General features: G+C 45.0%; 1 pseudogene across 1 annotated transcript in view; it reads left to right on the forward strand.

Annotated features, from left to right (window-relative positions):
- The first annotated feature begins 13831 nt into the window (after positions 1-13831).
- LOC311225130 (discoidin domain-containing receptor 2-like) overlaps positions 13832-16479 on the forward strand; it is a 61332-nt pseudogene continuing 58684 nt past the window's right edge. Inside the window, exon 1 of the transcript XR_014621038.1 lies at positions 13832-14237. The product of XR_014621038.1 is annotated as a discoidin domain-containing receptor 2-like (transcript). The remainder of the gene's footprint in view (positions 14238-16479) is intronic.

A 16479-nucleotide genomic window follows, 5' to 3' on the forward strand; every position in this document is an offset into this window, starting at 1 on the left:
TACATTTGACTAAGAGGTTGGCAGTCGACTACGGCTCCTTCCGATCGATTAGTCGACTATTCGACTAGTCGGGGTCAGCCCTACCGACTAGTAGTAACATTTCACACAGCTGTTCTCCATCGGACTAATGTGACTTAAATTAAACGCACGCTACAGTCACATGATGCGATCACGTGCACAGAGTCTCTGTGTGCGTCATAGAAATGGCATATATAGCAGACACACATACACACAACACACATACAGTCGGTCTGTAAATATTTGGACATTGACACCATTTTCACAGTTTTGGCTCTGCGCACCAGAAACAGTCGAGATGTGCTTCGAGTGCAGACTTTAGTTTAGTTTTGAGTTGCAGTAGAGGCAGAGCATCTGGTTGGGTTTCAGACTTCAGGCTGTCATCGACTGCAACCAAGTAATAAAAGTGACAATTCGATTTATGATTGTTAGTTTGTCCAATTACTTTTTGTCCCTTAAAAACGGGGGGGGGGGGGGGGGGGTGACACATGTAGAAACGGTTGTAATTCCTACACTGATTTGGATGTAAATACCCTCAGTTTAAAGCTGAAAGCTTTGTTTAATTTTAAGTCTGTCGTGGTGGTGTACAGAGACAAAATGGTGAGAATTGTGTTGATGTCCAAATATTTATGGACCTGAATATATATATATATATATATATATATTGCACACACATTACATCCATTTATATACACACACAATAGCTCTGTATTCATAAAGTACAATATTATAGTACTCTTGCATGTTCTCTTGATGATGGCCTATAAGCTCGATGGTGGGTATGGACACCCTATTGAGTTTTGTCCTCTCAATATATTTTGTACATATATAGGCCTATAGTTTTTTTCTATGGATATTTATTGTCACCTTACACTATTTATAGTGTAGCTATCTATTCTATTGTGTGTGTTTATATAATATGTAACGGATGGTACCGTGAAGCGCAGTCACGATAGACTACCGATGTTGTGAAGTGACGGGTGAGTAGCGGTGCTGTGGGTTAAACTCACTCTCATCCTCAAAAGACACATAGACACGTTACAAAGCAGTGAGTTCACTTCTTGGTATAGCGGTCTGTGCTGTTGCCCGCGGTGTGGGAGACCACGGTTCGAAACTCCATCGGGGCATCGAAGTTTAAGGTGACGATGTCACAACCGTTACATATATATAATAAAAAGATGTGTCTTCTATCATGCACTCTTCCACTAAATAATCGTCCTTGTCTATATTACTTCCTACTATACTAACATGTCTCTACTACTATGCGCTCAACACTGCAGCACCCAAGTTTCAACACTTTGATGAACATTGTTACTCAGCTGTAAGAGTTGTGCCCTTCCTGCTGACCTGTCGTACAGAACTTGTAAGTCGCTTTGGATAAAAGTATCGATATTGGCTTTTTTACCGATATACTGATATTGTCCAACTCTTAATTTCCGATACCGATATCAACTGATACCAATATATGCAGGTTTTCCCGCCCAATTTAAAAAAAAATATTTTCAGGTAACTAACATTACATATCTCTTGTCGTGGAATTAACAACATTATGCATACTTTTGACAATAAAAGTATGCATTGATGTGTTAATTTCACTGGATGCATTCAACAAGGCATTCTAAATGTTAACATTATCTGTGCATCTCCCCATTTCTTCTCTCCCTCTGGTTCTCCCCTCTTTTTCTCTCTTTCTCTCTTTCCTTCTCCCTTATTTATTGTAATTTTCCTTGTATACTATTGCTACTGTAATTTTTTCTTTGATTTACTTATATGCATGTACATAACCAGAAATTGCAGTTCAAAGTGCTTCACAACAGTCTCAAAAGGCTTTTGCTTTTTGGTCAGGCTGCTTTTGTATATAAGGATTTGTTCTTACTTGCTTGCCTGGGTAAATAAAGGTTAAAAAATATTTTTTTATTAAATTATAATAATAATTTATAACCGATACCGATAATTACATTACATTTTAATGCCAATATCGGTAGGCCGATAATATCGGACATCTCTAGATAAAAGCGTTCAGCTAAATGACTAAATGTAAAATATATATGAGCATATGTGTGTTGTCTGCAATGAATGCCATGTCTACTGTCAGAGATTTAGGTTCATGTGATGGCATCATGTGACCAGCATGTGCAAGATGGCGTGGTGCTCGTTAGTCTGATGGGGAACAGCTGTGGGACGTTCCTACCGGTCGGTGTAGATCATGGGACAGTGGACTCAGTGGAGCCCTGCTGTGTTGGAAGCTGTTCATTCACTCGTTTGTTCTTAGTTCTCAGTAGCCCCCCTCCCCCCCTTATTTTGGATGGGCGTTCACTAGGGGTGTAACAGTACACAAAAACCACGGTACGGTACGGGTTTTCGGTACAGTGGGGGAAAGTTTGGCTTTCCATGTTCCACTCAGGGGTGATGTAGTGTGCAGTAACTAATTGTACTTGTAGGGCCGTCAACGAATATTCTATATTGAAATTAATAATTGAATATAAAAAAATATATTAGATTGTGAAAAAAAACAGACCCCCGTGGGTGGTCATTAGTGGCTATTGGCTAACATACCGTTGTATTCGTTCGGTACACAACCATACTGAACCTAAGGTCCAGATACGTGTACCTTTACATCCCTAGCGTCCACACACAAGGTATTTCTTGCAAAATGGTGCATTTATAGAGCAGCTTTTATCCAAAGTGCTTTACAATTTGCTCCTCACATTTTACCCGTTCACTCACACATTCACACACCGACGGCGGAGGCGACCATGCAAGGTGCCGACCTGCTCATTGGGAGCAATTAGGGGTTAAGTCAAGTGTCTTGCTCAAGGACACTTCGACACACTTACCCGGGATGATTGGGAATCGAACCGAGAACCTTGCAATTACCAGACGACCGCTCTACCTCCTGAACCACTGTCGCCCCACTAACTACTGAGTTAGACTTCTATTCATTCATGTTAACTACTGAGTTAGTCTTTTATTCATTCATGTTAACTACTGAGTTAGTCTTTTATTCATTCATGTTAACTACTGAGTTAGTCTTCTATTCATTCATGTTAACTACTGAGTTAGTCTTCTATTCATTCATGTTAACTACTGAGTTAGTCTTCTATTCATTCATGTTAACTACTGAGTTAGTCTTCTATTCATTCATGTTAACTACTGAGTTAGTCTTCTATTCATTCATGTTAACTACTGAGTTAGTCTTCTATTCATTCATTTTAACTACTGAGTTAGTCTTCTATTCATTCACATTAACTACTGAGTTAGTCTTATATTCATTCATGTTAACTACTGAGTTAGTCTTCTATTCATTCACATTAACTACTGAGTTAGTCTTCTATTCATTCATGCTAACTACTGAGTTAGTCTTCTATTCATTCATGTTAACTACTGAGTTAGTCTTCTATTCATTCACATTAACTACTGAGTTAGTCTTCTATTCATTCATGCTAACTACTGAGTTAGTCTTCTATTCATTCAAAACTACTGAGTTAGTCTTCTATTAATTCATTTTAACTACTGAGTTAGTCTTCTATTAATTCATGTTAACTACGTTAAAGGCATGGTGATATTGATGTTTGTAATTGTTTTGATTGAAACAGGATCACATGGCTTCCCGTGTGCGTGCGTGTCTGTCTGTCTGGACAGTCTGTCTGTCCTGTATGAGAGTGAGACTGCTGCTGTTTCAATAGATTACTTTATTATTATGCTCTCAGATATACATACAGCCTCTGCCAGCCTCTAGCTCGCGCTCAGACACACATGTTTTTTTAACATAACAGTAAGTCCCAAAAGTCCATAGGCCTTCAGCCTTGGGTCGGTGAAGCCTGCGGCCTACAGATTGAGTCTCACAGGTGGTCGCGACCAATGGCCGCTACGCAGTCGGGCAGCGGGCCTCTCTGCGCTGCGGGTGAGTGGTGAGTTTGTGGGCTGTGAGGCTCACCTGTCTGCCCCGCCCCACAGTCTATCAGTCTCTCCTCCCCAGCCTCAGTGATGCCTTCTGCACAGTCAGGTATGGGCAGATTCTGCTCAAGAAGTGTCGAACCGAATATCGAACCGAACCGAAAACCGTGACCCCCAAAACCGTGATACGAACCGAACCGTCCATTTTGTGAACCGTCCCACCACCCCTACCGTTTATCATAAAAATCCAGTGCCCCCGAAATACAAAAAAAAAAAAGCCCCCGAACATCAATTAAGGGGGGGGCAAAAAAAAGCCCTTGATTTTTTTTTTTATTATTTCTAACCCTGCCTCAGACGTTTCTCAGTCACCTCAGCCAGGCGACACATTTCCACAGCTACTGGCCATGTCAAGTCCTGTTCCCGGAGCAACCTGCGTCTGGTTCCTTCACTTGAAATGCCCAATATGAGCTGGTCCCGTAGCATCTCATCCCGTAGCCCGCCAAGGTACTCGCACGTGGCCGCTCTCTCCCGCAGCCGGGCGACGAAACCGTCAATCGGCTCGTATGCCTCCTGCTGGCAGCAGCCGAAAATGTACCTCTCGTATATAACGTTTTTCGCGCCGGGCTTAAAATAGTCCTCCAAAGCGTCCAGAATGGCAGCTGGGTCGTTTTTCTGGTCAACGGTCAGTGTAAGATTGTGCGTGTAAACATGCCGACACTCACTGCCCATTATTCCTCTCAGCGTGGCGGCTTGTATCTCCGCGGGTCTCTCCGTCAGACCTGTCGCCAGAGAAAAGTCCTCAAACTCTGCTCGGAACATTTCCCAGTTTTTGCAAGAATCTCCTGACATCTGCATGCCCTCCGGGGCGGGGATATTTCCGAAAGCAGCCATAATTGCTTTACTTTCTAGCGTGTTAAACTAGACCACTTCTGATCACCGTGTTTCAATAGATTACTTTATTGTTATGCTCTCACCTGCCCGCCTCTAGCTCGAGCTCAGACACACACACCAGTCCGGGCCGTATGTGATGACGTAGCCATCCTGTCGTCTCCAGACCGAGATGACAGTTCCTACATATTACCAGCAGGAGGGGTAACATCACCATAACTGCTGCCATTGCTGGCCAGGTCGCTCTTTGGAAAATAGATTTTTAATATATCAATGGTTAGATAAAGGTTATTTATTAATAATTATTAATAATAATAATAATAATAATAATTATTATTATTATTATTATTATAGATGTTGAAACAAGCAGGTCCTGCCTGGTGAAGCCCTGAGACAGGAGAACGCCCGGGGTCCGGGGATAACCAGACCGATAGGTGTGAGAGACTAGCCCATAGATGAGTCATTACAGGAACAGAAGAGCTGTTACTCTGTCTGCCCACCAGGAGGCACTGCTGTCCCTTGAATGGAGATAATGATGCGTTTTCCTGTCATTTGATGATGATGATTTTCTTCATTGATGTGTTACAAATGTTTTCAATGCCATAATGTTGTCAGATAAACAAAATGACAGTAGCAATAATCATTGTACATTTTAGACTATACCCACTTATAAACCGAATTACCATTCAAACAAAGGGATGGTATAGGGCACAGTATACCAACCTCCTCCAGCAGTTCACAGGGAATGGGACCACCAACCCTGGCAGTGTTAGTGCCTTGCTCTACCCACTGAGCTACACAGGGAATCGAACCACCAACCCTGGCAGTGTTAGTGCCTTGCTCTACCCACTGAGCTACACAGGGAATATAACCATATTGGGGGCTCTGGAGGTGGCTCAGGAGGTAGAGCAGTCGTCTGGTAATCCGGAGGTTCCCGGTTCGATTCCCGCTCCTCCCGGGCAGCATGTCGAAGTGTCCTTGAGCAACACACTTAACCCCTAACTGCTCCCGATGAGCAGGTCGGCACCTCGCATGTTTGCCTCTGCCGTCGGTGTGTGAGTGTGTGAGTGAACGGGTAAAATGTGAGGAACAAAATTGTAAAGCGCTTTGGATAAAAGCGGCTCTATAAATGCAGCCATTTAACCACCAACCCTGGCAGCGTTAGTGGGTGGCATGGTGGTGTAGTGGGTGGCATGGTGGTGTAGTGGGTGGCACTGTCGCCTCACAGCACGAAGGCCCTGGGTCTTCATTGGTTAAATGACATGCTGGTGCTCTAGTGCGACATCTATTGGCTGAATGTTATGTATATAGCACCTTTAATAATAACAACTGAGACGGACAGTAGATTTGCATATATATATATATACAGTTTACATATATATTTATATATTACCCACCTCTGTCTGTATATAATACCTGCATATAAACGTGTTTACATATCTGTAGATACTACATCTTTATCTGTACATATCCCGTACCTACTCTTACTAGTTTACACTGCTGGCCGGTATGACGTACTACCATATAGTGTCTTTATACCTGTATCACTGACCGTACATAATAATACTATAACACTGTACATATATCTGATTAGCATTATTACTCCGTAGTACTACTAATTTATAAAGTAAAGTGTAATATACAATGTACAGGTGATTTAACTGGAATTTTATTCCAGTTAAATCACAGGTACATTGTATATTACTGTTGCACTTTACTGTTACATTTGCACTCTGGTTGGATGCCAAACCTATTTTCGTTGTACTGTAGTTGTGCTGCTGTGATGACAATACATTTTTAATCGAATCGAATCTAATGACCTAATTATGTGAGAGGATATATATACCTCTGCCTTTTCTCTGTTCTGCTGTCGACTCTAAGGAAGACGCTTATCCAAACGTCAGTCACCTCCCTGCAGTAAACACGTCGTAGACGGTATGAGTGCTCCAGGGTCTCTTTGTCTGTTGAACCAACTGTCAAAACACTGTTTAAATTAGTGGGAGGAGGAATATGACTGGAGGATGAGTGAAAGGCAAGACGTTGTAATTACCCTTGACTCGAGGGGGAGGTGAAAAGGTGTTTTAGGAAGTCATTTGAAGACTCGAGCTCTTAGGTTGACTGGTGAGCAGACTGATAAAAGCACTGAATAAAAATCAAGATAGATATCAAAAAGTATAAAATAACTAAATGATGAACTTGTGTTTGTGATTCTCACAGGCCTAGTGCGTCTCTATGCTTACAAGCTTGTAATAATACAAATACTGTCAATTTACTGTTTACTGACACTAGATAGCATGTATTCTTAATTTTGTTTAAATTTGTATTAATAGTTTGTAACACAAAACAGCTCAACATAAATATAGTACCATACAGACAAAACAAGACGCACTAACAAATGGGGGGGAGGGGGGGGGGTGCATATCAAACACTTCTACATTCAGTCATACAGTCTATTCTCCAGATATGTCCTTATAAAGATCCAGGGGCCGTCCTCTCCACGGTCATGTTCAGCGAGCGTCGAAGTTGCTCGTTCCATTGGCAATAGGTCCATGAAATCCCTCATCCAGGTGTCAATGCAAAAACTATTTGGTTTTTGTATCTTCCAATTCAACATGACTGTACGCTTAACTCACAAAAACATTTTGGAAACTGACTTCCTATCTGAAGCGATCCCTCTTAATCTGTCATCCATAGCCTTGCATAGATCCCCATATCGCGAAAGGGATCTTACAACAGATCTTAACTGAAAGTATAGCATGAAATCACAATCTCTTAAATAATACAAATCTTTCAACTCATTAAAGTCTCTCCATCCGTCACAATCTGTCCTAGTTGATGTAAGCCTTTACCCTGCCATGTCTCTCAGCCTTCCTACTGTCTCAATAAAGAACCTTCTCTCCTGTGTCTCCCCTACTCTGTCTCCCTCTCAGCCTTCCTACTGTCTCAATAAAGAACCTTCTCTCCTGTGTCTCCCCTACTCTGTCTCCCTCTCAGCCTTCCTACTGTCTCAATAAAGAACCTTCTCTCCTGTGTCTCTCCTACTCTGTCTCCCTCTCAGCCTTCCTACTGTCTCAATAAAGAACCTCTCCTGTGTCTCCTCTACTCTGTCTCCCTCTCAGCCTTCCTACTGTCTCAATAAAGAACCTTCTCTCCTGTGTCTCCCCTACTCTGTCTCCCTCTCAGCCTTCCTACTGTCTCAATAAAGAACCTCTCCTGTGTCTCCTCTACTCTGTCTCCCTCTCAGCCTTCCTACTGTCTCAATAAAGAACCTTGTCTCCTGTGTCTCCTCTACTCTGTCTCCCTCTCTACCTTCCTACTGTCTCAATAAAGAACCTTCTCTCCTGTGTCTCCTCTACTCTGCCTCCCTCTCAGCCTTCCTACTGTCTCAATAAAGACCCTTCTCTCCTGTGTCTCCTCTACTCTGTCTCCCTCTCAGCCTTCCTACTGTCTCAATAAAGACCCTTCTCTCCTGTGTCTCCCTCTCAGCCTTCCTACTGTCTCAATAAAGAACCTTGTCTCCTGTGTCTCCTCTACTCTGTCTCCCTCTCAGCCTTCCTACTGTCTCAATAAAGACCCTTCTCTCCTGTGTCTCCCTCTCAGCCTTCCTACTGTCTCAATAAAGAACCTTGTCTCCTGTGTCTCCTCTACTCTGTCTCCCTCTCTACCTTCCTACTGTCTCAATAAAGAACCTTCTCTCCTGTGTCTCCTCTACTCTGCCTCCCTCTCAGCCTTCCTACTGTCTCAATAAAGAACCTTCTCTCCTGTGTCTCCTCTCCTCTACTAAGTATTACACTGGCGCCGCTCTGATGGCTGCCTTTCTGATCGCTCCGACGAGACTGTGCTTTATTTTGTTAATTTTTATAGTATTAGGAGTTTTATTTGCACCAACTGTTGGTGCATTATATGTGTATGACCGTCAGTCAATCATTGACATTGGATTAAGAAAAACTTACCGTTTGGATTGCTCTCTGGATCGGATCGCTGAACAGCAGAAATGGCCCGCCGAGATCCTTTGTTATGCCGGCCATGGCCAAGACGCCAAGAAGCCGCCGCGAAGACGAGGAAAGAGAGCCGGGGTCCGGAACAGACTGAGGTCCAAACGACACAGAACCACATTGCCCAGCATATTGTTGGCCAATGTGCAATCGATAGGAAACAAATTGGACGACATCAGAGCAAGGATCCAATTCCAGAGGGACATTCGGGATTGTAACGTCCTCTGTTTCACAGAAACTTGGCTGAGTCCAGATGTCCCGAACCACGCAATAGAACCGGCAGACCATTTCTTCGTTCTCCGCAAAGACCGGACGGCAGAAGAGTCATTAAAGAAGAAAGGAGGCGGCATTGCCTTCATGATAAACAAGGAGTGGTGCGATGTAGGCAACACAAAGGAAATGTCTAACCACTGCTCCCCAGACCTGGAGTTTATCACGATAAAATGTCGACCCTTCTTCCTCCCAAGAGAGTTAACGTCCATCATCCTCATCGGAGTGTACATTCCACCACACGCGAACACTGAGGTCGCACTTTCAAAACTTCACGACGAGGTAAACAAACTCCAGGCAGCTAACGTTGACGCGGCCATTTTGGTCTTGGGGGATTTCAACAGCGCGCGTCTTAAAAAGGTGCTGCCGAATTTCTATCAGCATGTGACCTGTCCCACCAGAGGCGAGAACATATTAGACCATGTATACTCACAATTTAAGAATGGGTACAAGTCACAGGCTCTTAGTCCATTCGGTAAAAGCGATCACGCTGCAATTTTTCTTTTGCCTAAGTACAAACAGAGTCTCAAGCGAACGCCGGTGGTCTCGCGAGAGGTTAAGCGTTGGGCCGTGACGTCAGTGGAGTCACTCCAAGCAGTGCTGGGAAGCACAGAATGGAGTGTATTCCGTGATAACACAGCCAATATTAACGAATACACCGAAACGGTGATTGACTATGTCTGTACTCAGGTAGAAGTAATAATCCCCACCACCAAAATTAATATCTACCCAAATCAAAAGCCCTGGGTAGACAAATCCGTCCGTGAGGCTCTGAAAGTGCGCACATCAGCATACAACACCGGGCTGGTGACAGGCAACATGGAAGAACACAAGATGGCAAGATACAACGTCAGGAGAGCAGTAATAGAGGCAAAACGGCGTTACAGGGATAAAGTTGAACTTCAGTTTGAACAGGCTGACTCTAGAGGCATGTGGCAGGGCCTCAGAACAATGACAGACTACAAAGGAACCCCCCTCAAACTGAACAGTGACATCTCCTTAGCAAATGATCTCAACTCCTTCTATGCGAGGTTTGAGGCTGTGAATAACAACACCAGCCTACAAACCACGGCAATGGGGGGGGGGGGGTCTGCTGATGGAGACTCAGTGTTCAGGGTAACAGAGCATGAGGTGAGACGGATCTTTAAAAAAGTGGATATCAGGAAGGCAGCAGGACCGGACGGCATCCCCGGCCGCGTCCTAAAAGTCTGTGCCGACCAACTGGCCCCGGTATTCACTGACATCTTCAACCTGTCCTTGGAACAGGCCGTCATCCCCACCTGTCTGAAGAAGTCCACCATCATCCCTGTACCCAAAAAATCTACGCCCGCTTGCCTCAACGACTACCGCCCTGTAGCCCTCACCTCCATAGCCATGAAGTGCTTTGAGAAGCTAGTGAAGGGCTACATCTGTTCCTCCCTCCCCATCAACCTGGACCCTCTGCAATTTGCATATCGCCCCAACAGGTCCACGGAGGACGCCATAGCCCATGTGCTGCACACAGCAGCATCACATCTGGACAAGAGGAAGGGGAACTATGTGAGAATGCTGTTCATCGACTACAGCTCAGCATTCAATACCATAGTCCCCTCCAAACTCATAGCCAAGCTCAGGGACCTGGGCTTGAACTATGACCTGTGCCAGTGGGTCCTGGACTTCCTGACGGGCAGACCCCAGGTGGTAAGAGCCGGCAACTGCACCTCCTCATCCATCACGCTCAACATAGGGGCCCCCCAGGGCTGTGTTCTGAGCCCCCTCCTCTACTCCCTGTACACACATGACTGCGTAGCACAGCGGAACAACAACACCATCATCAAATTTGCTGATGACACAGTAGTGGTGGGCCTGATCTCTGCCAACGACGAAAGGGCCTACCTGGAAGAGGTAGAGAACCTGTCACAGTGGTGTCAGGAGAACTGCCTCTCCCTGAACGTCAGCTAAACAAAAGAGATGATTGTGGACTTCAGGAGGTCGGGGGTCAAGGACTACAGCCCCCTCAGCATCGACGGGGCACCAGTTGAGAGAGTGAACAGTTTCAAGTACCTCGGAGCCCACATATCCGAGGACTTGACATGGACCACACACATTGACAGTGTTGTGAAGAAGGCACGACAACGCCTCTACTTCCTCAGGCGCCTAAGGAAGTTCCAAGTCAGTCAGAAGATCCTTAGGAACTTCTACTCATGTACAATAGAGAGCATCCTGACCGGCAACATCACCTCCTGGTTTGGGAATAGCACTGCACAAGACCGTAGCAGACTACAAAGAGTGACACGTTCAGCCGAACGCACAATTAGAGGGGGGCTTCCCACCCTCCAGAACATTTACAACAAGCGGTGCAAGGGGAAGGCTAAGAGAATTATTAAGGACTCGAGCCACCCGAACAACTGCCTCTTTGAACTGCTGCCGTCAGGCAAGCGATACCGGAGTCTTATGGCGAGCACAGAAAGACTCAGAAGGAGCTTCTATCCCCAGGCCATCAGGCTGCTAAACGAACAATAATCGCTAAACGAACAATAATCACTATGCAACAACCATCAAATGCACACAGCACACACACCCACAAGCACACACTCACTCAAACAAACAACACACTGCAGCACCCACTCTCCACACTTTAGATCACACAAACACACTTACACTTTATATTTATTGATAAAGGATTTGCACTACAACTCGTACACCTACTGTGAATTGTACCTAAACTGCACCTCGTCCATTTATGCCTTGCACTATATAGTATTGTATATTAGTACACTGCACAGTATTGTATATTGTATGGTAACTACGTCTACGAACATTGTACATATGTCTAAACTGAACACTGTGACCTCTTTTTTACTTCTAATTTTTACTATGTTTTTATTTCATACTTATCTTGTCATGCACAGTCTCTGGAGCGCAACAGTAAGAAGCATTTTGTACAAAAGTATTCTGTACTTCTGTATGACAACTATTAAAGAAACTTGAACTTGAAAACTTACTCTGTCTCCCTCTCAGCCTTCCTACTGTTTCAATAAAGAACCTTCTCTCCTGTGTCTCCTCTACTCTGTCTCCCTCTCAGCCTTCCTACTGTCAATAAAGAACCTTCTCTCCTGTGTCTCCTCTACTCTGTCTCCCTCTCAGCCTTCCTACTGTCTCAATAAAGAACCTTCTCTCCTGTGTCTCCTCTACTCTGTCTCCCTCTCAGCCTTCCTACTGTCTCAATAAAGAACCTTCTCTCCTGTGTCTCCTCTCCTCTGTCTCCCTCTCAGCCTTCCTACTGTCTCAATAAAGAACCTCCTCTCCTGTGTCTCCTCTACTCTGTCTCCCTCTCAGCCTTCCTACTGTCTCAATAAAGAACCTCCTCTCCTGTGTCTCCTCTACTCTGTCTCCCTCTCAGCCTTCCTACTGTCTCAATAAAGAACCTTCTCTCCTGTGTCTCCTCTACTCTGTCTCCCTCTCAGCCTTCCTACTGTCTCAATAAAGAACCTTCTCTCCTGTGTCTCCTCTACTCTGTCTCCCTCTCAGCCTTCCTACTGTCTCAATAAAGAACCTTCTCTCCTGTGTCTCCTCTACTCTGTCTCCCTCTCAGCCTTCCTACTGTCTCAATAAAGAACCTTCTCTCCTGTGTCTCCCCTACTCTGTCTCCCTCTCAGTCTTCCCACTGTCTATTAAAACATCACTAAGGCACCCCAATGAGTTATATTATGTTATTGTATATTACCTTACAGTATGTAATATATGCTTGTCTCATGAAATACTATGTTTCCTCCTTGTAGAACAATAATGTGATATGGCAGTGAAGTGTGGCTCCTTACTTATATTGTAATATTAAAACAACATAATTTATTTGAATTAATATTTATTCCTTTCATGGTAATGCACAGTTCCATAACATGAAAAAACACAAAAAAGCGTTTCACAATCTACAGAGCACATCTCAATATTCACATTCCATGAATTCAATATTTGAACATTGTTGAATAGAGAGTTGAATAATCTCTCTAGTCGTTTTTGCGTGGACTCTCCCTTTAACCCTTTCACTGCCGCACTACAGAAGGTTAACCCTTTACTATCACGACACCGGTAGTGTGATAGTAAAGGGTTAACCGGTAGTGTGATAGTAAAGGGTTAACCTTCTGTCGTGTGGCAGTGAAAGGGTTAACCTGCTGTCGTCGGGTGGCAGTGAAAGGGTTAACCACCTGCTGTCATGTGGCAGTGAAAGGGTTAACCTGCTGTCGTCGGGTGACAGTGAAAGGGTTAACCTGCTGTCGGGTGGCAGTGAAAGGGTTAACCTGCTGTCGTCGGGTGGCAGTGAAAGGGTTAACTTGCTGTCGGGTGGCAGTGAAAGGGTTAATTAATAGGTCCACGACGTCACACACACAAACACACAGGCAGCGTTCCATGTTCCAACATGTTCCATCATGTGTTCCAACATTTGATGAGCAGATTTTAAAAAAGAAAAAAAGGGCAGAGTAACAAGGCTACTCCAGTTCACGCATCATCTGACAAGCTCCACCACAGGCCACGCCCCCTCCGCCGAAGCTCCACCACAGACCACGCCCCCTCCAGTTCACGCATCATCTGGCGCTCCACCACAGGCCACGCCCCCTCCAGCCAGGCACCGATATCACTGGCTCTGTGACGCGGCTCGCTATGGGGGCGTCGACTTCCGGTGTGTCGTCGCGTCGGGGCTGCAGCCGCCTGGGACTCGGTTCAGGTTCCTCCTCATTTTAGTGGCTTTTTTTTTTTTATGTGTTCGGGGGTGAAAGTGGGGGGTCGGTCCGGTCGGTAGGTCGGTGGTGGCTTTTGCAACAAAAAAAATAAAATAAAAAAGAGAGAGAGAGAGAGACAAGCCAAGCTCGGATATACGGTCAATTTTATTTTATTTTATTATTATTATTATTTTTATTTTTTACTACAACCGCAGCAGGAGGCAGGTCGTCTCGGTGGTCCCGGTGGTCCCGGTCCCGTCTGTCTCTACATGCGACCTGGAGGACCGTGATAACAACAAGCAGCATCATCATGACCGACCGCTCGGCGGTGACCGGCGGGGGAGTGTGTCTGCAGCACCGCGGGGCCAAGAACGGGCTGCGGGACCCGGCGGACGGCAGGAGGAACGGCGCGGTGCGGAGCCTCCAGCACCACCAGCACCGCTGCTGCTGTCACCCCGAGGAGGGGCACAAGGTGAGGCCCGCGACCCCCGGGAGGGACCCCGCCGTGATGGATGAGGCTGTGTGGTCCTCCCGGTCCCGGAAACACACAGACAGACAGACAGGGCGATCTGTCGGTTCACACACTGACTTATATGTGTGTCTGTCGGGGTCACAAACTCTGCTGTCAACACATCATAACTAGCACATCATCATAATACCACACAGCAGGTCCTGCTCGTTAGATAGATCATCATCATCATGTGCTGGTTTATGATGTGTTGACAGCAGCAGAGTTGGTGGCAGGAGAAGAGCTATAAATGTGGGGAACTGGACCAGCAGGTTAGAGCCACAGCTACCAGTCACTTATGGGATGTACTGTCTGTGTGCAAGTTTTAATATCAGCACGTTGATCCACACTTCAGTAGCACACACAGTGCAGGGCGTGCGTCATCACGAGTTAGTTACTGTGTAGTAGTGTCCAACCCTGCCTCTATTATGTATAATCCTGCTCTATTATGTATAATCCTGCTCTCTATGTATCCAATCTTGCTCTATTATGTATAATCCTGCTCTCTATGTATCCAATCTTGCTCTATTATGTATAATCCTGCTCTCTATGTATCCAATCTTGCTTTCTATGATTGATTGATTGATTGATTGATTGAAAACTGTATTAACAGATTGCAGAATGGGTACAATACAGTACAGCTCAATACATACAATTGTTAAGGGGATGCAGACCAGAGAAAGACTTTCGTCTTGTTTACATCAGGGTCCCCCATTTTCAATTCATCATAACATATATGACATACACAACATACAGATAGACAGTACTGTTACATCTGTACATTTATGACATGCCAGATTTGCAAATACAGTACTGTTTGTGATACAAAAAGAGTCCAGAAAAGAGTGTATATACATTTGACGTAGAAACTGTACATTGGAGGAGGTTGGGTAGGTGGGGTGGGGGGCGGGGGGGTAGGGTAGGAGGGGTGGGTGGGGGACACTGTACAACTGTACAAGCAAAACTGTACATTGGAATATTGACAACCATACTTGGTCATTTACTGTACATTGGAGGGGGTTGGGTTAGGACATTTACGGTGGCCAGTTTCTAATTGCAGTCTCCCGTAGGTGTTCTTTGAGAGTGGTTTTGAAAGTGGGTAGTGATTCACATTCCTTTACAGCTTTGGGTAGGGCATTGATGTGGCATAATTGCGAAACGTGTTTAGTCCCTTGTTTGAGCCGAATCAGGGTTTAACATGATTTGTGGAGCTCCCTCTGGTGTTGTGATCGTGGTATTCACTGACCTTTGGGAAGTATTTTGACATGTACATGGGTACCTTGGTCGTGTAGTGTATCTTGTAGACCAGGCCCATTCCAAGTTGCTGTACTCTGTCGTCTACTCTAAGCCATCCTAGGTTGTCAAAGTGGGCAGGGGTGAGGTGGGTTCTAGGAGTCAGGTCAAGTAGTAGTCTGACCAGTTTGTTTTGTGATGTTTGTCATTTAGTTTTTAGCGCCTTTGAGGTGCTTTGGTACCATGAGGTGCAAGCATAGTCGTAGTACCCTTGAATGAGTGCTCCTGCCAGAGTCTTCAGGGTATTCTTGTTTACCAGAGAGGAGATCCGGTACAAGAATCGAGTTTGTTGGTTGACTTTTTTTATTACCTTGGATGCCATTTTGTCACATGAAAGATTTGCCTCTTGGATGGAACCCAGGTAGGTAATTTCATCTTTCCTTGTGACAATATTGTCATTTGTCACCCACTGTAACTGAGAAGCCGTCGGTCTTGCTGAATTTGTTATTTGATCCGAAGAGAATGGACTCTGTTTTGCCCAGGTGTAATGATAGTTGGTTATCAGCGAGCCAGGTGCAGATTCTGCCGAGTTCTGAGCTGAGGGTTTTTTTAACCTGTAACTTGTTCTTGTCAGAGACCAGCAGGGCTGAGTCGTCTGCGAACAAGAACAAGTTGCAGTCACAAGCTGACGACATGTCATTTGCATAAATTAGGAACAGTAGCGGTCCTAGTATGCTTCCTTGTGGAACACCACAGCTCACTGTGAGGGGGGGGGGGATAGGGTACCGTTTACCTCCACCATCTGTTCTCTCCCCTCCAGGTAGGATTGCATCCAGCTTACTGATAGACTATCAAAACCAATTGCTTTTAGCTTGTCAATCAGAATGGAGTGATTGACAGTGTCGAAGGCTTTTTGTAGGTCCAGCATGACCATGCCTATGTATCCAACCCTGCTCTATTATGTATAATCCTG

The sequence above is a fragment of the Notolepis coatsorum genome (genome assembly GCF_963971535.1).
Source record: "Notolepis coatsorum genome assembly, chromosome: 3".
NCBI lineage: Eukaryota > Metazoa > Chordata > Actinopteri > Aulopiformes > Paralepididae > Notolepis > Notolepis coatsorum.